Source organism: Bombina bombina, chromosome 2 (genome assembly GCF_027579735.1).
Source record: "Bombina bombina isolate aBomBom1 chromosome 2, aBomBom1.pri, whole genome shotgun sequence".
NCBI classification, from domain to species: Eukaryota; Metazoa; Chordata; class Amphibia; order Anura; family Bombinatoridae; genus Bombina; species Bombina bombina.
Window position 1 is genome coordinate 1,203,500,090 of NC_069500.1, and position 24,404 is coordinate 1,203,524,493.

The 24,404-nt window shown below is 39.8% G+C and overlaps 1 protein-coding gene and 1 long non-coding RNA gene across 2 annotated transcripts in view; both read left to right on the top strand.

Moving 5' to 3' along the window:
* The window catches only part of CNOT7 (CCR4-NOT transcription complex subunit 7), a 132,903-nt gene that overhangs the window by 59,233 nt on the left and 49,266 nt on the right, over positions 1-24,404 (top strand). The gene's annotated exons all lie outside the window — the stretch shown is intronic.
* Positions 1-24,404, top strand: part of LOC128650182 (uncharacterized) — a 43,832-nt gene that overhangs the window by 733 nt on the left and 18,695 nt on the right. The window lies entirely within an intron of this gene.

A 24,404-nucleotide genomic window follows, 5' to 3' on the forward strand; every position in this document is an offset into this window, starting at 1 on the left:
CAGAATGTTCAACTTTCCTTATTTTCAGACAGTCAGTTTCATATTTGGGATAATGCATTTGATTTAATCATTTTTTCTTACCTTCAAAAATTTGACTCTTCCCTGTGGGCTGTTAGGCTCGCGGGGGCTGAAAATGCTTCCTTTTATTGCGTCATTCTTGGCGCGGACTTTTTTGGCGCAAAAAATCTATTTCCGTTTCCGGCGTCATACGTGTCGCCGGAAGTTGCGTCATTTTTTGACGTTATTTTGCGCCAAAAATGTCGGCGTTCCGGATGTGGCGTCATTTTTGGCGCCAAAAGCATTTAGGCGCCAAATAATGTGGGCGTCTTATTTGGCGCGAAAAAATATGGTCGTCGCTTTTGTCTCCACATTATTTAAGTCTCATTTTTTATTGCTTCTGGTTGCTAGAAGCTTGTTCTTTGGCATTTTTTCCCATTCCTGAAACTGTCATTTAAGGAATTTGATAAATTTTGCTTTATATATATGTTGTTTTTTCCTCTTACATATTGCAAGATGTCTCACGTTGCATCTGAGTCTGAAGATACTACAGGAAAATCGCTGTCTAGTGCTGAATCTACCAAAGCTAAGTGTATCTGCTGTAAACTTTTGGTAGCTATTCCTCCAGCTGTTGTTTGTATTAATTGTCATGACAAACTTGTTAAAGCAGATAATATTTCCTTTAGTAAAGTACCATTGCCTGTTGCAGTTCCTTCAACATCTAAGGTGCAGAATGTTCCTGATAATATAAGAGATTTTGTTTCTGAATCCATAAAGAAGGCTATGTCTGTTATTTCTCCTTCTAGTAAACGTAAAAAATCTTTTAAAACTTCTCTCCCTACAGATGAATTTTTAAATGAACATCATCATTCTGATGATTCCTCTGGTTCAGAGGATTCTGTCTCAGAGGTTGATGCTGATAAATCTTCATATTTATTTAAAATGGAATTTATTCGTTCTTTACTTAAAGAAGTACTAATTGCTTTAGAAATAGAGGATTCTGGTCCTCTTGATACTAATTCTAAATGTTTAGATAAGGTATTTAAAGCTCCTGTGGTTATTCCAGAAGTTTTTCCTGTTCCTATTGCTATTTCTGCAGTAATTTCCAAAGAATGGGATAATTTGGGTAATTCATTTACTCCTTCTAAACGTTTTAAGCAATTATATCCTGTGCCGTCTGACAGATTAGAATTTTGGGACAAGATCCCTAAAGTTGATGGGGCTATTTCTACCCTTGCTAAACGTACTACTATTCCTACGTCAGATGGTACTTCGTTTAAGGATCCTCTAGATAGGAAAATTGAATCCTTTCTAAGAAAAGCTTATCTGTGTTCAGGTAATCTTCTTAGACCTGCTATATCTTTGGCTGATGTTGCTGCAGCTTCAACTTTTTGGTTGGAAACTTTAGCGCAACAAGTAACACATCGTGATTCTCATGATATTATTATTCTTCTTCAGCATGCTAATAATTTTATCTGTGATGCCATTTTTGATATTATCAGAGTTGATGTCAGGTTTATGTCTCTAGCTATTTTAGCTAGAAGAGCTTTATGGCTTAAAACTTGGAATGCTGATATGGCTTCTAAATCAACTTTACTTTCCATTTCTTTCCAGGGTAACAAATTATTTGGTTCTCAGTTGGATTCCATTATTTCAACTGTTACTGGTGGGAAAGGAACTTTTTTACCACAGGATAAAAAATCTAAAGGTAAAAACAGGGCTAATAATCGTTTTCGTTCCTTTCGTTTCAACAAAGAACAAAAGCCTGATCCTTCATCCTCAGGAGCAGTTTCAGTTTGGAAACCATCTCCAGTCTGGAATAAATCCAAGCCAGCTAGAAAGGCAAAGCCTGCTTCTAAGTCCACATGAAGGTGCGGCCCTCATTCCAGCTCAGCTGGTAGGGGGCAGGTTACGTTTTTTCAAGGAAATTTGGATCAATTCTGTTCACAATCTTTGGATTCAGAGCATTGTTTCAGAAGGGTACAGAATTGGTTTCAAGATGAGACCTCCTGCAAAGAGATTTTTTCTTTCCCGTGTCCCAGTAAATCCAGTAAAAGCTCAAGCATTTCTGAAATGTGTTTCAGATCTAGAGTTGACTGGAGTAATTATGCCAGTTCCAGTTCCGGAACAGGGGATGGGGTTTTATTCAAATCTCTTCATTGTACCAAAGAAGGAGAATTCTTTCAGACCAGTTCTGGATCTAAAAATATTGAATCGTTATGTAAGGATACCAACGTTCAAGATGGTAACTGTAAGGACTATCTTACCTTTTGTTCAGCAAGGGAATTATATGTCCACAATAGATTTACAGGATGCATATCTGCATATTCCGATTCATTCAGATCATTATCAGTTCCTGAGATTCTCTTTTCTGGACAAGCATTACCAGTTTGTGGCTCTGCCGTTTGGCCTAGCTACAGCTCCAAGAATTTTTACAAAGGTTCTCGGTGCCCTTCTGTCTGTAATCAGAGAACAGGGTATTGTGGTATTTCCTTATTTGGACGATATCTTGGTACTTGCTCAGTCTTTACATTTAGCAGAATCTCATACGAATCGACTTGTGTTGTTTCTTCAAGATCATGGTTGGAGGATCAATTTACCAAAAAGTTCTTTGATTCCTCAGACAAGGGTAACCTTTCTGGGTTTCCAGATGGATTCAGTGTCCATGACTCTGTCTTTAACAGACAAGAGACGTCTAAAATTGATTGCAGCTTGTCGAAACCTTCAGTCACAATCATTCCCTTCGGTAGCCTTATGCATGGAAATTCTAGGTCTTATGACTGCTGCATCGGACGCGATCCCCTTTGCTCATTTTCGCATGCGACCTCTTCAGCTCTGTATGCTGAAGCAATGGTGCAAGGATTACACGAAGATATCTCAATTAATATCTTTAAAACCGATTGTTCGACACTCTCTAACATGGTGGACAGATCACCATCGTTTAATTCAGGGGGCTTCTTTTGTGCTTCCGACCTGGACTGTAATTTCAACAGATGCAAGTCTCACAGGTTGGGGAGCTGTGTGGGGATCTCTGACGGCACAAGGAGTTTGGGAATCTCAGGAGGTGAGATTACCGATCAATATTTTGGAACTCCGTGCAATTTTCAGAGCTCTTCAGTTTTGGCCTCTTCTGAAGAGAGAATCGTTCATTTGTTTTCAGACAGACAATGTCACAACTGTGGCATACATCAATCATCAAGGAGGGACTCACAGTCCTCTGGCTATGAAAGAAGTATCTTGAATTTTGGTTTGGGCGGAATCCAGCTCCTGTCTAATCTCTGCGGTTCATATCCCAGGTGTAGACAATTGGGAAGCGGATTATCTCAGTCGCCAAACGTTGCATCCGGGCGAATGGTCTCTTCACCCAGAGGTATTTCTTCAGATTGTTCAAATGTGGGAACTTCCAGAAATAGATCTGATGGCGTCCCATCTAAACAAGAAACTTCCCAGGTATCTGTCCAGATCCCGGGATCCTCAGGCGGAGGCAGTGGATGCATTATCACTTCCTTGGAAGTATCATCCTGCCTATATCTTTCCGCCTCTAGTTCTTCTTCCAAGAGTAATCTCCAAGATTCTGAAGGAATGCTCGTTTGTTCTGCTGGTAGCTCCGGCATGGCCTCACAGGTTTTGGTATGCGGATCTTGTCCGGATGGCCTCTTGCCAACCGTGGACTCTTCCGTTAAGACCAGACCTTCTGTCACAAGGTCCTTTTTTCCATCAGGATCTGAAATCCTTAAATTTAAAGGTATGGAGATTGAACGCTTGATTCTTGGTCAAAGAGGTTTCTCTGACTCTGTGATTAATACTATGTTACAGGCTCGTAAATCTGTATCTCGAGAGATATATTATAGAGTCTGGAAGACTTATATTTCTTGGTGTCTTTCTCATCATTTTTCCTGGCATTCTTTTAGAATACCGAGAATTTTACAGTTTCTTCAGGATGGTTTAGATAAGGGTTTGTCCGCAAGTTCTTTGAAAGGACAAATCTCTGCTCTTTCTGTTCTTTTTCACAGAAAGATTGCTATTCTTCCTGATATTCATTGTTTTGTACAAGCTTTGGTTCGTATAAAACCTGTCATTAAGTCAATTTCTCCTCCTTGGAGTTTGAATTTGGTTCTGGGAGCTCTTCAAGCTCCTCCGTTTCAACCTATGCATTCATTGGACATTAAATTACTTTCTTGGAAAGTTTCGTTCCTTTTGGCCATCTCTTCTGCCAGAAGAGTTTCTGAATTATCTGCTCTTTCTTGTGAGTCTCCTTTTCTGATTTTTCATCAGGATAAGGCGGTGTTGCGAACTTCTTTTGAATTTTTACCTAAAGTTGTGAATTCCAACAACATTAGTAGAGAAATTGTGGTTCCTTCATTATGTCCTAATCCTAAGAATTCTAAGGAGAAATCGTTGCATTCTTTGGATGTTGTTAGAGCTTTGAAATATTATGTTGAAGCTACGAAATCTTTCCGTAAGACTTCTAGTCTATTTGTTATCTTTTCCGGTTCTAGAAAAGGCCAGAAAGCTTCTGCCATTTCTTTGGCATCTTGGTTGAAATCTTTAATTCATCTTGCCTATGTTGAGTCGGGTAAAACTCTGCCTCAGAGAATTACAGCTCATTCTACTAGGTCAGTTTCTACTTCCTGGGCGTTTAGGAATGAAGCTTCGGTTGATCAGATTTGCAAAGCAGCAACTTGGTCCTCTTTGCATACTTTTACTAAATTCTACCATTTTGATGTATTTTCTTCTTCTGAAGCAGTTTTTGGTAGAAAAGTACTTCAGGCAGCGGTTTCAGTTTGAATCTTCTGCTTATGTTTTTCGTTAAACTTTATTTTGGGTGTGGATTATTTTCAGCAGGAATTGGCTGTCTTTATTTTATCCCTCCCTCTCTAGTGACTCTTGTGTGGAAAGATCCACATCTTGGGTAGTCATTATCCCATACGTCACTAGCTCATGGACTCTTGCTAATTACATGAAAGAAAACATAATTTATGTAAGAACTTACCTGATAAATTCATTTCTTTCATATTAGCAAGAGTCCATGAGGCCCGCCCTTTTTTTGTGGTGGTTTTGATTTTGTATAAAGCACAATTATTCCAATTCCTTATTTTATATGCTTTCGCACTTTTTTTATCACCCCACTTCTTGGCTATTCGTTAAACTGAATTGTGGGTGTGGTGAGGGGTGTATTTATAGGCATTTTGAGGTTTGGGAAACTTTGCCCCTCCTGGTAGGAATGTATATCCCATACGTCACTAGCTCATGGACTCTTGCTAATATGAAAGAAATGAATTTATCAGGTAAGTTCTTACATAAATTATGTTTTTTGTTTACTTGTTCAGTACCAACTTGCAGTTTAGGAATGTATGGGGTGTATTATAAATTTAGAATTTACTAAATTAATAGAAACAAATGCATGACTTTCTGAAAGATTTTTTTTCCATAGGGTATATGTCAGAAGGGACCAAATATTTGTGGTTCATAAGATTTAATTCATACCACTGAGCCTTGCTATCTGTAGACCACACCTTTATCAACATGCACCTAATATTGATTGTGCTCAGGGCAAGGCATCCCTCTCATTTTGTTAGTTTTTATTATATAGCTTGTTAAAGGGGCAGAAAAGTCCAAATTAACCTTTTTAGCTTGCTACGTACATGAACAAAGATATATTGAAATTTCTGTGTTTGGTTTCTAGTTTATCTTCGCTCATCCTTGGTGATATATATATAATTTATTTATAGGCAACCTTGAAATAATGGCCCTAGCCACCCAAGAAAACTGGTCCCTGCTCACCAATAGATGACCATGCATCTTAAAAATATCGGCCCCTGCTCACCAATGGACACACAGGTACCCTGGGGAAGAGTTGCTGCTCACTAATAGGCTTCCATGCACCCTAGGAAAGTGCTAATCAATAAATGCCCGAGCATGCCTGGGTGCCTATTGACAAGCAAGGACCACTTTTTCAGGGTGCCTGGGCATCTATTAACGAGCAGGGGGCACTTTACTGGGGTGCATGTTGGCAAAGAGCGGACACTTTTCCGGGTTTCTGGGAGCCTATTGATAATCAGAGGCCACTTTCCCAGGGTGCTTAGGTGTGCTTGGGGGAGCAGGGGCCACTTTCCCTGAATTCCCCTGAAGTCTATTAGCCAGAAGGGGCCACTTTCTCAGTGTGCCTGTTCCCATGTTTGGTGAGCAGGGGCCACTTTCCCAGGGTGTCTGGGCACCTATTGGCTAGCAGGGGCCACTTTCCCAGGGTGCCTTGGCATATATTAGTGAGCAGGGGCCACTTTCCTTGAGGATTCTAGGCTGCTATTGGCAAGAGGGGGCTACTTCCCTAAGATGCCTTATAACAAGCAGGAGCGTCTTTCACGGAGTACCTGTGCACCTTTTGGCATGCAGGGGCTACTTTCACAGGGAAACCTTAGTAAATATTGGCAATCAGAGCCACTTTCTTGGGGTGCCTGGCCATCTATTGGAAAGCAGGGGCCACTTTCCTAGAGTACCTGTGTTGTGTGTCTATTGGTAAACAAGGGCCACTTTCCTGGAGTGCCTGGGCAAGTATTGGTGTGCAGTGGCCACTTTCCTTGAGGATTCCTAGACAGCTATTGGTTAGCAGGGGGCAATTTCCAATGGCAAAAAGGTTTTGAAAGTATGTGCGTGCGTGCGTTTGTGTGTGTATGTGTGTGTATATATATATATATCTATCTATATATATATCAAGGGGTTGAAATGCCCTTCTGGATCTAGTCTTCCTTTATGTTAAAATAATTTTTATTTCAATTCCAAAAGCGCATACAAATATCCATTATTCAACAGTTACATCAACGGCAGAGGTCTACAATTCTTATACATATTACAAATCAGTTTATTATAGTTTCTCTTTAAGTCTTTGCTCAAGTCCATATTTTGTAAAGCTGGATGCATCTCTGTAGTATGTTTCTTGACTATTATCTTAGAGACCACCACTACCGTTAGTTCTCCTGTATCTTAGGCCTGGGAGATTAATTACAAATAATTTCCTTTGTGCCCTGGAAATGATTTTTACCCTATTTTTTTGTTTAACATTTCAACTTAATAAACATATGCCATTATTACTAACATGTTTGTAACTAATAAAAAACAAAAGATAAAGAGAGAAGAAAAAAAAAAAGAAAAGAAAAAAGAAAAAAAAAACAGTTGTCTGTATGGTTCTTTTACAGTTTATAGTGGCTTATTAGTAATACTTGTTGGGTTTTGGGTTAGCATCATGATAAAGATCCTATGGTCTCATGGATGGCCCCCTGTCTATATTGGCACCCCTTATCATAAGGTATCTCGTGTCCTATAACAACCTTTATCTCTTTGGACTGTTCCCTTTTAAAATCCAGTAATACCAGATTTTCTGAAATTGTTCCTCGTTACCTTGCAATCGCGACGCCCCCTCTGAGAAAGAATATGTGTCCTGAATCTTATCTGTAACTTCCGTCCAAGTCGGGTTACCTATTTTCCAATACTTAGCTAAACAAATTCTAGTAATTGTGCATAAGATTTTAAGAAATTTGTTAATTGACGGTACAAATCCTGGCAGGTCTCTGTTTAAAAGTGCTTGGTCCATGGTCAATGTTATGTGTTCGTCTAATAGGTAGCTTAGTAAATCATTTAACCTAGTCCATGTATTCCTAATTATTGTACAATCCCACCACATATGCCTATATGAGCCCCGTTCCCCACACCCTCTATAACATAATTTGCTCTTACTAGTCGAAAAATGAGAGGTGTTAATCGGGGTTAAGTACCATCTAAATATTGTTTTCATAGTATTTTCCCGTAAATCTGCGCTTGCCAGGCCCTTACAAGATTTGTGGAATATCTGGTCCCACTCTTCCCTCGGGAGTGTAATACCCAGGTCCTCCTCCCATCTCAGAATTATGTTGGACTTGGTGGCAAGCTTATCAGCTTGAATGTCTATATATATCCTGGAAATCACCCCTTTTTCTCTAAGCTCTGACTTGCATATTCTTTCTAAACTCGTGCTAAGTTGATTCTTGTGGTATTTGATGTAACTATTTAATGCAGAGGAAATCTGCAGATACGCAAACCAATGTAGTTTGTCCGGCTGTAGGATGTCTCGTAAATGGTTATAGGTTGCTATACTTCCCTTCTCCATCAGATCTGCTACTCTATATAATCCCTTGTTTGTCCATTTACCCACGTAACTATGCAGTTCTTTTGGTAAAAGATACTTTATGGGCCTGATCCATGAGTGTGTAGGTAATAGCGTTTGGGATTTCATGGCCATTTTCCAGCACCTTTGTGATTCTAATATGGTAGGAAAGAAACCTAGGTGACACCTGCCCTCTTTGCCTGATTCCCACAAAATACTGTCTGAATGTTCCCGTTTTGCCAGATCTCTCTCTATTTTGGTCCACACTACTTCACTCGACTGTTTACTTAGAAGTGTCGTTTGAGCTGTCCTTGAGGCTTGATAGTAATCTGCTAAGTTTGGAACTCCCACTCCCCCCCACTGTCTATGTTGAGCTAGTATCTGTGATGCAATTCTTGCTCCCCTGTTTCCCCTCAAGAAGGAGTGGAGATCCGCTTGTAGTTTCTTTAAGTCATGGTAGGGGACCCTAATTGGTAAGGCACGGAATAAGTACATAATTCTAGGAAGTATATTCATTTTTATTGATGATAAACGGCCATACCACGAAAAGTTGCCTTTCTTCCAATTTTGTAACTCCTGTCTAATTTTGTGATATAAAGGGATATAATTAAGTTGATAGAGCTTATGACTAGAGTCTGCTAGTTTTATACCTAAGTATGTAAGGGATTGCTTGACCCATGAAATATCAAAGTTGATCTCTAATAACTTTTTCGTATGTGAGGGGATTGATATCGGCAAGGCCTCGCACTTATCTATATTTACCTTATAGCCAGATATTTCCGAAAATTCCTGTAGTATCTTGTATAGATGCGTCATGGAACTTAAGGGTTTAGTTAGTGTCAACAGAACATCGTCGGCAAACAACGATAATTTATATTCTTTTTTTCCTATCCTAACTCCGTTAATATCATCTGAACTCCTAATTCTGGACGCGAGCGGTTCGATGCAAAGAGCGAACAACAGTGGGGACAGGGGGCAACCCTGTCTGGTACCATTCAATATTGGTATAGTTCTAGATTGGTACCCCGCTGCACTAATTGTTGCCGAAGGTGTTGAGTATATTCCCTTGATTGCCTGTAAAAAGTCGCCCTCAAATCCATAACCCATCAGGACCTCTATCATGTATGACCAGTCAACTCTATCAAACGCCTTCTCTGCGTCCAGCGATAGGAGCAGAGAAGGCGTTTTCCTAATTTTTAAACATTCCGTCAAATCTATAGTTCTTCGGACATTGTCTGGGGCTTCCCTTCCCTGAATGAACCCCACCTGATCAGGGTGAATAATGCTCGGGAGTACCGACTTAAGTCTGTTAGCCAATATTTTTGTTAGTATTTTTATATCCTGATTAATTAAGGAAATCGGTCTGTAGTTCTTGCATTGTGTAGGATCTTTCCCCGGCTTGGGAATAACTACAATCTTGGCTCTTAGTAAGTCCGTAGGGATCTCCACTCCCTTCATGATATCGTTACAGAATGTCTTTAAGTGCGGGACTAACTCCTTTTTATAGGCCTTATAATATTCACTGGTTAGGCCGTCAGGGCCTGCTGCCTTACCTACCTTAAGATCCTTCAAAACATTAAGGATTTCCTGGGTAGATATCTCTGCATTCAAACTATCTTTATGTGTGGTAGATATTTCCCTAATATGGGCTTGTTTTAAAAATTCTAATATCTTAAATTGTGTCTGAGGAGTTCTACTAACTTTTTTACCATCATAAAGTGATTCATAATAGGATGCAAAAGTATCCGTGATCTCTTGTGGATTTGATGTTTTAATTCCTGCTCTATTCTGGATGGTCGGAATAGAATGCAGTTTCACTCTTTCCCTAAGTTTGTTGGCTAAAAATTTATCAGGTTTATTTGAATAAATAAAATAAGAGGTCTTTAATCTTTGGATAGCTCTTATGGCCGAATCATTTAAAATCTTTGCTAATAGGTTTCTTTTAGTCTGTAATAATTTAAAAGTGACTGCTGATAAGGTTCGTTTATGTTGTGTTTCTAGTATATGAATTTCCTCTTGGAGTTGGTCTATAGTTTTATGAGAAAGTTTCCTAATCCTAGTCTTTTCTTGCATAAACATACCTCTCATATAGGGTTTGTGTGCTGCCCAGGAGGAAAGTGGATTTAATGTAGACCGCCTATTAAACTCCCAGTATTCTTTAAGTAGTTTTTTCATCCGATCAAGGGCTTGAGTATTATTAAGGATATGTGGGTCGTATGTCCAAGATCTCTGTCTTTGATAATTAAGTATTCCCTTGAACTCTACCTGTACCATAGAATGGTCTGACCAAACACAGGGAAATATAGAAGCGCTTATAATATTAGGGATCATCATCTGACTAACCGTTATATAATCCAGTCGGGTATATGACTTGTGTGCATGCGAGTAGAATGTGTGATCTGTCGTTTCCCCATAAAGGGTCTCCCAAGTATCTACTAGATTATGTGAAGCTAATGCATCTCTGATTGAATTGGCTATTGATTTTTATCTAGTCTTCCTTTAAAGGGACATTGTACATTAGGTTTTTTTTTGTAGATGATCCATTTATATAACCCATTTGGGAGTGTTTTTGAAACAATGTTTAGTTTTGCTTATTCTTTAATAACATTTTGCAGATTTTCAGGCACCTATCCAAGTCCCAAAGTATCCTGATGTATTTGTGCATTTACAAAATCCTGTTGGCTCCTGTTTGTGTTATCTGTTTTTTCATATGCAGGGGGCGGGGGTGTCTGCTTTTCCTGATTTCCCAGCCCCTTTCACTGTGTGTTCAAGCCTAACCTCATCATTGCTAAGCTGGGAGTTTTTTAATGGTTTTATACTGAATTTTTAGATCAGTATCTGTGCATAATTCTTCTTTATAGTAGTATCTATTACATGCAGTTATATACTGTCCCTTTAAGCATGGCACTATCCATTATTTTTTAATGTGAATCTTTGCTGGGAAAAGACCTTTATGTTGTCTGTGGAATAACAACACTTGACTTGTATTCCTCCAGTACCTTTTTTTTTATATCTAAACATATAAGCATCTGAAAACCTCTACTAAAAAGGTATGCTTGTATTTGAGACATCTATATCTGAAACAACCTTGGGTAAAAATTCTGGAACTATGTGCATGTATGTATGTATGTATAATAGTTTATATTATATATTTGTAGAGTGCCAACAGATTCCGCAGCGCTATATTATGTCCGTGATTAATCACTACAGTTTAAAAACCGCTAGAGTACGCAATTTACTGTATAACCCCGCTCACTATGTCACCTATGACGTACAGGAGGGCTCTGTGGCGGCCACATGCGGGTAAGGGGAGTGGCAGTGACTTACTAGTGCTGTACTAGCACATGGTGACTAACTGAGCTCAGGCTGAGGGGGGACCAGGGGGCAGCCATGTTGGATCTAGCTGGAGGGATAGTCGGCCATGCAGTGCTGAGTGAACTAGCAGCGTTTTCTTGTCCGGTGCAGCAGCAAGTGCAGCGGCTCCCTCCCACCATGAATAGAAAGCTGGCCAGCAGGATGCACGGTCTGCGCGCCCAAATACTCCATTCAAAGTGCAGAGACCGTGGAGACCGTGCATCCTGCTGGCCAGCTTTCTAGTCATGGTGGGAGGGAGCCGCTGTGCTTGCTGCGGCACCGGACAAAAAAACGCTGCTTGGGGGGCCGGTGAGTGACTGTGGTAGTGTTGTGTAGTGGGACTTACTTGGCATAGGTCACCATTGCAAGATAAAGAGCTTGTCTCCTCTGCCTTAGAATCATACTGCAAACTATAGAACGTTACACTATTATTGTTTGCTATAGAGACATTACTGCAGAGTATTGCATGCTATGGAACATGATTACTTGCAATATTTCTACAGGCACAAAGATTGATCTCTCTGGAACTAAGAATATAACTGTATTTTATGAAGCTTGCTTATTTTTTAATAGAACATTAATGCATACTCACAGTGTAATAAAATACTGTAGGCTATAAAAATATATATATATATATATATGTATATATATATATATGTGTGTGTGTGTGTGGTTTGTATTTGTATTCTCCCATAGTTTATTGGACATTGAGAAACATGTACATTAAGATTCTGTAGTCTTAAATACATTTTTTATTGAAAAATTAAGGTGTTTTAGTCATTTATAAGAAAATCGCGATTGAATCGCAATCGCAAATTTTTTTTTTTGTTGCCCATATCGCCCAGCCCTAATATATATATGTGTGTGTGTGTATATCAGGGGCATATAACCGGATAGGCCAACAAGACCGGTGCCCAGGTCGACAAATTTTGGGGGCACTTGTCCACTGCATTTAGTAGTCTCTCTGCTTTTAATTTATTTTTTTAATTCGAAACTGGCGGCTCCACGCCTAGTGGTCACGTGACTGGCTTTTTGCCGAGGTCACTTGACGTTTTCGACAAGCCAGCCCAGCTTCCACTTTCTGCCGCACATGGATGGGGAGTCGCGCACGTCTCCCAGGCCAGGTGGCAATGCAACAGGGTTAGGTGAGACTGTGAGAGTCAGGAGAAGAGGTGACTCAGCTCACTGACCCGGTGGAGAGGCGGAGCCAGTGGATCGGACAACAAACTCAGTTAGGGACCGGGCACTCAGTCTCTTTCACAGACTTTAAACTTTAGACTTTATTTAATAAGGATCACACTGCTTGCATTTTTGATTATTTGTTCAACTTACATACAAAGGTGATACACGTTTCTCCAGTACATAGTGGGGTTTGGAATACCCACTTTTATCTTTTTTTACTACAAACTTTCTGCAACTCATTAATTTTAGTGCAGTTGGGATTTATTAATACTCTTATGTATTTCTGGTTTTGATTTATTGCTGGACAATAATTATTAATAATTTATTATATTATTAATTTATTATTTATTGCAGATATATTGTTTGTGCATTTTATTTAATTTTTGCTTCCGGTTGGATATATATATATATATACACACACACACACAAACATACACACAGTGTATGTATGTGTGTATATGTATGTATGTATGTATGTATGTATATGTGTGTGTATATATATATATATATATATATATATACACACACACACGTCTTGGTGAACATTGGGAGGGCAGCACAAAACCTAAATACGCCACTGGTGTGTATAGATAGATATATATATATATATATATATATATATATATATATATATATATATATATATATATATATATTTATATTTATTACAGTTGTGCTCATAAGTTTACATACCCTGGCAGAATTTATGATTTCTTGGCCATTTTTCAGAGAATGTGAATGATAACACAACATTTTTTCATTCACTCATGGTTAGTGTTTGGCTGAAGCCATTTATTATCAATCAACTGTGTTTACTCTTTTTAAATCATAATTTTTTAAACAAAATGAATCAAAGATAAATCATTTCAGAAATGTTTCCACCTTTAATGTGACCTATAAACTGTACAACTCAATTGAAAAACAAACTGAAATCTTTTAGGTAAAGGGAAATAAAAATAAAAAACTAAAATAATGTGGTTGCATAAGTGTGAACACCCTTTTATAACTGGGGATGTAGCTGTGTTCAGAATTAAGCAATCACATTTAAAATCTGTTAAATAGGAGTCAGTACACACCTGTCATAATTTAAAGTGCCTCTGATTAACCCCAAATAAAGTTCAGCTGTTCTAGTAGGTCTTTCCTGACATTTTGTTAGTCGCATCCAACAGCAAAAGCCATGGTCTGCAGAGATCTCCCAAAGCATCAGAGGGATCTCATTGTTAAAAGGTATCAGTCAGGAGAAGGGTACAAAAGAATTTTCAAGGCATTAGATATACCATGGAACACAGTGAAGACAGTCATCATCAAGTGGAGAAAATATGGTGCAACAGTGACATTACCAAGAACTGGACGTCCCTCCAAAATTGATGAAAAGACAAGAAGAAAACTGGTCTGGGAGGCTGCCAAGAAGCCTACAGCAACATTAAAGGAGCTGTAGGAATATCTGGCAAGTACTGGCTGTGTGGTACATGTAACAACAATCGCCCGTATTCTTCATATGTCTGGGCTATGGGGTAGAGTGGCAAGACGGAAGCCTTTTCTTACAAAAAAAAGAAAAGCATGGTGATGTCAGCATCATGCTTTGGGGCTGTTTTTCTTCAGCTGGAACTGGGGCCTTAGTCAAGGTAGAGGGAATAATGAACAGTTCCAAATACCAGACAATATTGGCACAAAATCTTCAGGCATCTGCTAGAAAGCTGAACATGAAGAGGAACTTCATCTTTCAGCACGACAAAGACCCAAAGCATACATCCAAATCAACAAAGGATTGACTTCACCAGAAGAAGATTAAAGTTTTGGGATGGCCCAGCCAGTGTCCAGACCTGAATCCAATTCAAAATCTGTGGGATGATCTGAAGAGGGCTGTGCACAGGAGATGCCCTCGCATTCTGACAGATTTAGAGTGTTTTTGCAAAGAAGAGTGGGCAAATCTTGCCAAGTCAAGATGTGCCTTGCTGAAAAACTCATACTCAAAAAGACTGAGTGCTGTAATAAAATCAAAAGGTGCTTCAATAAAGTATTAGTTTAAGGGTGTTCACACTTATGCAACCATATTATTTTATTTTTTTATTTTTATTTCCCTTTACCTTAAAGATTTCAGTTTGTTTTTCAATTGAGTTGTACAGTGTATAGGTCACATTAAAGGTGGAAAAAGTTCTGAAATTATTTATCTTTGTCTCATTATTTTACATCACAGAAACCTGACATTTTAACAGGGGTGTGTAGACTTTTTATATCCACTGTATGTATGTATGTATATGTATGTATATGTATATATATATGTGTGTGTGTATATATATATATATATATATATATATATATATATATATATGTGTGTGTGTGTAATCACCAGTTTGTCCTTATGGAATACTATTATACTATATAATTCTTCTAGTAAAACATTCTTGCAGATCTAAAAGTCTTCTTGCAGAATTAATAGCCACTAAGAAGATCACTTTAAGGATCAAAACATAAAGAAAGGAAAAAAAACATCCCATGGAGGTTTAACGGATCTCTTTAAAGGGACACTAAACACCTGCTGCAAATTCTGCAAACTAACTTTTGCTTTTAATTCATAAATGTACTCCAAATCTAGTAAAAAGGGATTTTTAGGCAGTCTGTGCAGCTTACCCCCAGTATATTCAAGAAGAGTGTTGTCAAACAGAATGGTGATACTGAGCTCAATGCTGCTATGTATGCTGCCATGTTGTAATGCACGTTGCTCACAGGCAGTAGTCACATGATGTGCATGGCAGATAATGGTATAAATAAAGTTAAGAGGATTATCAGAATGCTCCCTCACTGTGGTGCTAATCGAGTGCTGTATAAACATCATGTGTGGCTCATTTATATATATTTATATATATATATATATATTTATATATCAAAGCACTGTTTTTTTTTGTGTTAGAAGAAATACGTCTGCACAGCTAGAGGAGGAAGGAGGGGGAGAGACATGCTCGCAGCTGAATAACGCTGTACTTACATTCTACTTACTATAAGATTTATGCACTTGATTAGCTTGATTAGTGCAATTGATTAGCAGGCTACACCGGGAGGAGTGGGGAGGAGGAAGGAGGGGGAGAGACATGCTCGCAGCTGAATAATGCTGTATTTACATTCTACAGCAAGATTTATGCACTTAGTGCAATAGATTAGCAGGCAACACCGGGAGGAGTGGGGAGGAAGAAGGAGGGGCATGCTCCGTGGGAAGAAGGCAGAGCTGGATAACACAGTACTTCAAACATTTTACAGACTAGACATTAAAAAGACGCTTACACACTTAGTGCATAAATCTTGTAGTAAAATTATGTAAATACAGCGTTATTCAGCTGCCTTCTTCACACGGAGCATGCCTCTCCTCCCTGTGCAAAATGGTAAGGGAGTGACTGGACCCTTGTGGTAGCAAGCCCATGGAGGACTCCACATGTTAAGCAAACAGTACATGTTGGTGTGCAAGCTTCACAATGATTTTTATGCATGCAATTTTTGTAAAATCAACTTTATTTTTTTATAATATAGATTATTTCATTAGGTCCATAAATTGTCACACCTCTATGAGATTTACTTTCCTCCTCCCCATGTAGCTTGCTATTTGCAAAACAAACATTCCGCTAGCTGTGCAGACATATTTCTTCTAACACAGAAAAAGTTTTGAGTACTTTGATTTTAAAACAATGAATGCACAAACTGAATGTTTTTTTATATAAATGAGGCACACATGATGTTTATACAGCACTTGATTAGCACCACAGTGAGGGAGCATTCTGATAATCCTCTTAACTTTATTTATACCATTATCTGCCATGCACATCACATGACTGCTGTGCCCGTGTGGCAATATGGCGACATACATAGCATTACCAAGCGCCGGATCAGCAGCCTGATTGAAGACACTCTTCTTGAACTGTTTAGGGTAAACTGAGCATCAAGGATAGGGATTAATGCTTAGTTTGTTATTATTAGTAAGTATAAGTTAGTTTAAACAATTTTTAGAAGGTGTTATAGGTCCCTTTAAAGGTTGGATAGGGGCCATTTACTGGAAAAACAAACTATATGAACAGATCCTCTTACTCCCACTGGACTTTCAAAATACTGGAACTAAAGCATTACTGAGAACCATAATGCAGCAGTTCTAAAAAGATGTCATGTTTGATGTTTAAAGTATTATGCTGAATTATCTTATCCTGTAATAAGCTGAAAAAATAGATGTTTTCTGTGCTTCATGCAAAATTCTGATAATTGGAGCTATTGCAACCTTGGTCACTCAGCACCTAAGCTACAAACATCAACTTTTGTGTACTGGGATGAAAAATTAGATTATTAATGCAGAACTCTTGGGGCCATTGGTATAATCCAGATTCCATGGTGATTCTGGTGGGTTTTTTTAATTTTTTTTAGTGAATACCATGACCTCCTGAATCACGCTCCTGAGTCCACGATCCATTGCTCCTGTGAATTACTCTTCCCTGTCAATAGGAGGAAGCAAAGATTCCCAAACCCCAAGAGCTCTATAAAACACCTCCAACTTCACTGGCACCTCAGCCTTGTCTTTGCCTACAAGTTGAAGAATGAATATTTGCTTTTGATTCTTCAGTGAGAGGGGTTTTCAGACAGAGTTGAGGCCCAATTCCCCTAAGAGTCCAGTGATTGTTAGAGGGGTGTTTCTAGAGTATAGGTAGTGGCATATTTTTCACCTGTTGGGATTTAGTCACAAGCCTTACCACGGATGTCACAGGGACTTGTACTTTGCCTCCTTCTGTTTGTTTGCCGATTTGCTTCTATTCCAGAGTCCCTGCTGTTGTTTCAGCACTAATTTTGGCTTCCTACTGGTTTCCTCCAGTAGTGGGGTGCCTATTGGTAAATATTTTTATTTTTTATTTGGCACTCTATAAGCCTGTTAGGTTATTGTCGTCATATATATATTTATTATATATGTATATTACCTTGGGAACCCAAGAAGTTGTGCTAACCCGACATGAAATTATTAATATTTCACATTCCAATGTTTTTTACATAGCAGAATGTTCTATTTATTCATTAATACATATTTCTATATATATCTCTATTTTTTTCTTTTGGTAAAATATCTATATATACATGATAATAAAAGATTGTGATAATCAAACAGAGAGTGCAGGAGCGTTTATTGGTGGAGTACATGATATACCCAGAGTTTCCTGAACATTGTAACTGATACAGAGTGCTGATACCCTGCAAGAAGATATATATATATATATATATATATATATGCATACATTTCTCCAACATAGGTGTGTCCGGTCCACGGCGTCATCCTTACTTGTGGGATATTCTCTTCCCCAACAGGAAATGGCAAAGAGCCCAGCAAAGCTGGTCACATGATCCCTCCTAGGCTCCGCCTACCCCAGTCATTCTCTTTGCCGTTGCACCGGCAACATCTCCACGGAGATGGTTAAGAGTTTTTTGGTGTTTAAATGTAGTTTTTATCCTTCAATCAAGTGTTTGTTATTTTAAAATAGTGCTGGTATGTACTATTTACTCTGAAACAGAAAAGAGATGAAGATTTCTGTTTGTAAGAGGAAGATGATTTTAGCAAACGTTACTAAAATCGATTGCTGTTTCCACACAGGACTGTTGAGATGAAGTAACTTCAGTTTGGGGGAAACAGTTGGCAGACTTTTCTGCTTGAGGTATGACTGGCCACATTTCTAACAAGACTATGTAATGCTGGAAGGCTGTCATTTCCCCTATGGGGACCGGTAAGCCATTTTCTTAGATTAAGTAAAAGAATAAAGGGCTTTATAAGGGCTTAAAAAACTGGTAGACATTTTTCTGGGCTAAAACGATTACTTTGCTAAGCATATTTGGCAGATTATAACTCTTAATAGTTATTATAATCTTGGGGATTGTTGTAAAAAAACGGCAGGCACTGTATTGGACACCTTTTTCAGATGGGGGCCTTTTCTAGTCATAGGCAGAGCCTCATTTCTCCAACATAGGTGTGTCCGGTCCACGGCGTCATCCTTACTTGTGGGATATTCTCTTCCCCAACAGGAAATGGCAAAGAGCCCAGCAAAGCTGGTCACATGATCCCTCCTAGGCTCCGCCTACCCCAGTCATTCTCTTTGCCGTTGCACAGGCAACATCTCCACGGAGATGGCTAAGAGTTTTTTGGTGTTTAAATGTAGTTTTTATTCTTCAATCAAGTGTTTGTTATTTTAAAATAGTGCTGGTATGTACTATTTACTCTGAAACAGAAAAGAGAAGAAGATTTCTGTTTGTAAGAGGAAGATGATTTTAGCAAACGTTACTAAAATCGATTGCTGTTTCCACACAGGACTGTTGAGATGAAGTAACTTCAGTTGGGGGAAGCAGTTGGCAGACTTTTCTGCCTGAGGTATGACTGGCCACATTTCTAACACGACTTGGTAATGCTGGAAGGCTGTCATTTTCCCTATGGGGACCGGTAAGCCATTTTCTTAGATTAAGTAAAAGAATAAAGGCTTTATAAGGGCTTAAAAAACTGGTAGACATTTTTCTGGGCTAAAACGATTACTTTGCTAAGCATATTTGACAGATTATAGCTCTTTATAGTTATTATAATCTTGGGGATTGTTGTTAAAAAACGGCAGGCACTGTATGGACACCTTTTTCAGATGGGGGCCTTCTCTAGTCATAGGCAGAGCCTCATTTTCGCGCCACTAATGCGCAGTTGTTTTTGGAAGGCAAGGCATGCAGATGCATGTGTGAGGAGCTAAGATCCACTGAAAAAGCTTATAGAAGGCGTCATTTGGTATCGTATTCCCCTCTGGGCTTGGTTGGGTCTCAGCAAAGCAGATTCCTGGGACTGTAAAGGGGTTAAATGTAAAAACGGCTCCGGTTCCGTTATTTTAAGGGTTAAAGCTTTCAAATTTGGTGTGCAATACTTTTAAGGCTTTAAGACACTGTGGTGAAATTTTGGTGAATTTTGAACAATTGCTTCATACTTTTTCGCATATTCAGTAATAAAGTGTGTTCTGTTTAAAATTTAAAGTGACAGTAACGGTTTTATTTTAAAACGTTTTTTGTGCTTTGTTGACAAGTTTAAGCCTGTTTAACATGTCTGAACCATCAGATAAACGATGTTCTATATGTATGAAAGCCAATGTGTCTCCCCATTTAAATATATGTGATAATTGTGATATGGTGTCCAAACAAAGTAGGGACAATGATGCCACAGATAATAATAGTGCCCAAGATGATTCTTCAGATGAGGGGAGTAAGCATGGTACTGCATCACCCCCTTCTGTGTCTACACCAGTTTTGCCCACACAAGAGGCCCCTAGTACATCTAGTGCGCCAATACTTATTACTATGCAACAATTAACGGCTGTTATGGATAATTCTATTGCAAATATTTTATCTAAAATGCCTACTTTTCAAAGAAAGCGCGATTGCTCTGTTTTAAACACTGAAGAGCAAGAGGGCGCTGATGATAACGTTTCTGACATACCCTCACACCAATCTGAAGGGGCCAGGAGGGAGGTTTTGTCTGAGGGAGAAATTTCAGATTCAGGAAAAATTTCTCAACAAGCTGAACCTGATGTTGTAACATTTAAATTTAAATTAGAACATCTCCGCGCACTGCTTAAGGAGGTATTATCTACTCTGGATGATTGTGACAATTTGGTCATTCCAGAGAAATTATGTAAGATGGACAAGTTCCTAGAGGTTCCGGTGCCCCCCGATGTTTTTCCTATACCCAAGCGGGTGGCGGACATAGTAAACAAGGAATGGGAAAGGCCCGGCATACCTTTTGTTCCTCCCCCTATATTTAAGAAATTATTTCCTATAGTCGACCCCAGAAAGGACTTATGACAGACAGTCCCTAAGGTCGAGGGGGCGGTCTCTACTCTAAACAAACACACTACTATTCCCATAGAAGATAGTTGTGCTTTTAAAGATCCTATGGATAAAAAAATAAGAGGGTTTGCTTAAAAGAATGTTTGTTCAGCAAGGCTACCTTCTTCAACCAATTTCATGCATTGTTCCTGTCACTACGGCAGCGTGTTTCTGGTTCGAAGAACTAGAAAAGTCGCTCAATAAAGAATCTTCGTATGAGGAGGTTATGGACAGAGTTCATGCACTTAAATTGGCTAACTCTTTTATTCTAGATGCCGCTTTGCAATTAGCGAGATTAGCGGCGAAAAATTCAGGGTTTGCTATCGTGGCGCGCAGAGCGCTCTGGCTAAAGTCTTGGTCTGCGGATGTGTCTTCCAAGACAAAATTGCTTAACATCCCTTTCAAGGGCAAAACACTGTTTGGTTCTGATTTGAAAGAGATTATTTCAGACATCACCGGAGGAAAGGGCCACGCCCTTCCTCAGGATAGGTCTTTTAAGGCTAGAAATAAGCCTAATTTTCGTCCCTTTCGCAGAAACGGACCAGCCTCTACTTCTACATCCTCTAAGCAAGAGGGTAATACTTCTCAACCCAAACCAGCCTGGAGACCGATGCAAGGCTGGAACAAGGGTAAGCAGGCCAAGAAGCCTGCCACTGCTACCAAAACAGCATGAAGGGATGGCCCCCGATCCGGGACTGGATCTGGTGGGGGGCAGACTTTCTCTCTTTGCTCAGGCCTGGGCAAGAGATGTTCAGGATCCTTGGGCACTAGAAATAGTTTCTCAAGGTTATCTCCTGGAATTCAAGGAACTACCCCCAAGGGGAAGGTTCCACAGGTCTCAATTATCTTCAAACCAAATAAAAAGACAGGCATTCTTACATTGTGTAGAAGACCTGTTAAAGATGGGAGTAATTCATCCAGTTCCAATAAGAGAACAAGGGATGGGGTTTTACTCCAACCTGTTCATAGTTCCCAAAAAAGAGGGAACATTCAGACCAATTCTAGATCTCAAGATCCTAAACAAATTTCTCAGTGTTCCATCGTTCAAAATGGAAACCATTCGAACGATCCTTCCTACCATCCAGGAAGGTCAATTTATGACCACGGTGGATTTAAAGGATGCGTACCTCCATATTCCTATCCACAAGGAACATCATCAGTTCCTAAGGTTCGCTTTTCTGGACAAGCATTACCAGTTTGTGGCACTTCCATTCGGATTAGCCACTGCTCCGAGAATTTTCACAAAGGTACTAGGGTCCCTTCTAGCGGTTCTAAGACCAAGGGGCATTGCAGTAGTACCGTACTTGGACGACATCCTGATTCAAGCGTCGTCTCTGTCAAAAGCAAAGGCTCATACGGACATCGTCCTAGCCTTTCTCAGATCTCACGGATGGAAAGTGAACATAGAAAAAAGTTCTCTTTCCCCGTCAACAAGAGTTCCCTTCTTGGGAACAATAATAGACTCCTTAGAAATGAGGATTTTTCTGACAGAGGTCAGAAAATCAAAACTTCTAAGCTCTTGTCAAGTTCTTCATTCTGTTCTTCGTCCTTCCATAGCGCAGTGCATGGAAGTAATAGGATTGATGGTTGCAGCAATGGACTTAGTTCCTTTTGCACGAATTCATCTAAGACCATTACAACTGTGCATGCTCAGACAGTGGAATGGGGATTATACAGACTTGTCTCCGACGATTCAAGTAGATCAAAGGACCAGAGATTCACTCCGTTGGTGGCTAATCCTGGACAACCTGTCACAGGGAATGAGCTTCCGCAGACCAGAGTGGGTCATTGTCACGACCGACGCCAGTCTGGTGGGCTGGGGCGCGGTCTGGGAACCCCTGAAAGCTCAGGGTCTATGGTCTCGGGAAGAATCTCTTCTCCCGATAAACATTCTGGAACTGAGAGCGATATTCAATGCTCTCAAAGCTTGGCCTCATCTAGCAAAGGCCAAATTCATAAGGTTTCAATCAGACAACATGACGACAGTTGCATATATCAACCATCAGGGGGGAACAAGGAGTTCCCTGGCAATGGAGGAAGTGACCAAGATAATTCAATGGGCGGAGGATCACTCCTGCCACTTGTCTGCAATCCACATCCCAGGAGTGGAAAATTGGGAAGCGGATTTTCTGATTCGTCAGACATTCCATCAGGGGGAGTGGGAACTCCACCCGGAAATCTTTGCCCAAATAACTCAATTATGGGGCATTCCAGACATGGATCTGATGGCGTCTCGTCAGAACTTCAAGGTTCCTTGTTACGGGTCCAGATCCAGGGATCCCAAGGCGACTCTAGTAGATGCACTAGTAGCACCTTGGACCTTCAACCTAGCTTATGTTTTCCCACCGTTTCCTCTCATTCCCAGGCTGGTAGCCAGGATCAATCAGGAGAGGGCTTTGGTGATCTTGATAGCTCCTGCGTGGCCACGCAGGACTTGGTATGCAGACCTGGTGAATATGTCATCGGCTCCACCATGGAAGCTACCTTTGAGACAGGACCTTCTTGTTCAAGGTCCATTCGAACATCCGAATCTGGTTTCCCTCCAACTGACTGCTTGGAGATTGAACGCTTGATTTTATCAAAGCGTGGGTTTTCAGATTCTGTAATAGATACTCTGATTCAGGCTAGAAAGCCTGTAACTAGAAAGATTTACCATAAAATATGGAAAAAATATATCTGTTGGTGTGAATCTAAAGGATTCCCATGGAACAAGATAAAAATTCCTAAGATTCTATCCTTTCTACAAGAAGGTTTGGAGAAAGGATTATCTGCAAGTTCTCTGAAGGGACAGATCTCTGCTTTATCTGTTCTACTTCACAAAAGGCTGGCAGCTGTGCCAGACGTTCAAGCGTTTGTTCAGGCTCTGGTTAGAATCAAGCCTGTTTACAGACCTTTGACTCCTCCCTGGAGTCTAAATCTAGTTCTTTCAGTTCTTCAAGGGGTTCCGTTTGAACCCTTACATTCCGTAGATATTAAGTTATTATCTTGGAAAGTTTTGTTTTTGGTTGCAATTTCTTCTGCTAGAAGAGTTTCAGAGTTATCTGCTCTGCAGTGTTCTCCGCCCTATCTGGTGTTCCATGCAGATAAGGTGGTTTTGCGTACTAAGCCTGGTTTTCTTCCGAAAGTTGTTTCCAACAAAAATATTAACCAGGAGATAGTTGTACCTTCTTTGTGTCCTGAATCCAGTTTCAAAGAAGGAACGTTTGTTACACAATCTGGACGTAGTCCGTGCTCTAAAATTCTATTTAGAGGCTACTAAAGATTTCAGACAAACATCTTCTTTGTTTGTTGTTTATTCTGGTAAAAGGAGAGGTCAAAAAGCAACTTCTACCTCTCTTTCTTTTTGGCTTAAAAGCATTATCCGATTGGCTTATGAGACTGCCGGACGGCAGCCTCCTGAAAGAATCACAGCTCACTCCACTAGGGCTGTGGCTTCCACATGGGCCTTCAAGAACGAGGCTTCTGTTGACCAGATATGTAAGGCAGCGACTTGGTCTTCACTGCACACTTTTGCCAAATTTTACAAATTTGATACTTTTGCTTCTTCGGAGGCTATTTTTGGGAGAAAGGTTTCGCAAGCCGTGGTGCCTTCCATTTAGGTGACCTGATTTGCTCCCTCCCTTCATCCGTGTCCTAAAGCTTTGGTATTGGTTCCCACAAGTAAGGATGACGCCGTGGACCGGACACACCTATGTTGGAGAAAACAGAATTTATGCTTACCTGATAAATTACTTTCTCCAACGGTGTGTCCGGTCCACGGCCCGCCCTGGTTTTTTTAATCAGGTCTGATGAATTATTTTCTCTAACTACAGTCACCACGGTATCATATGGTTTCTCCTATGCATATTTCCTCCTGTACGTCGGTCGAATG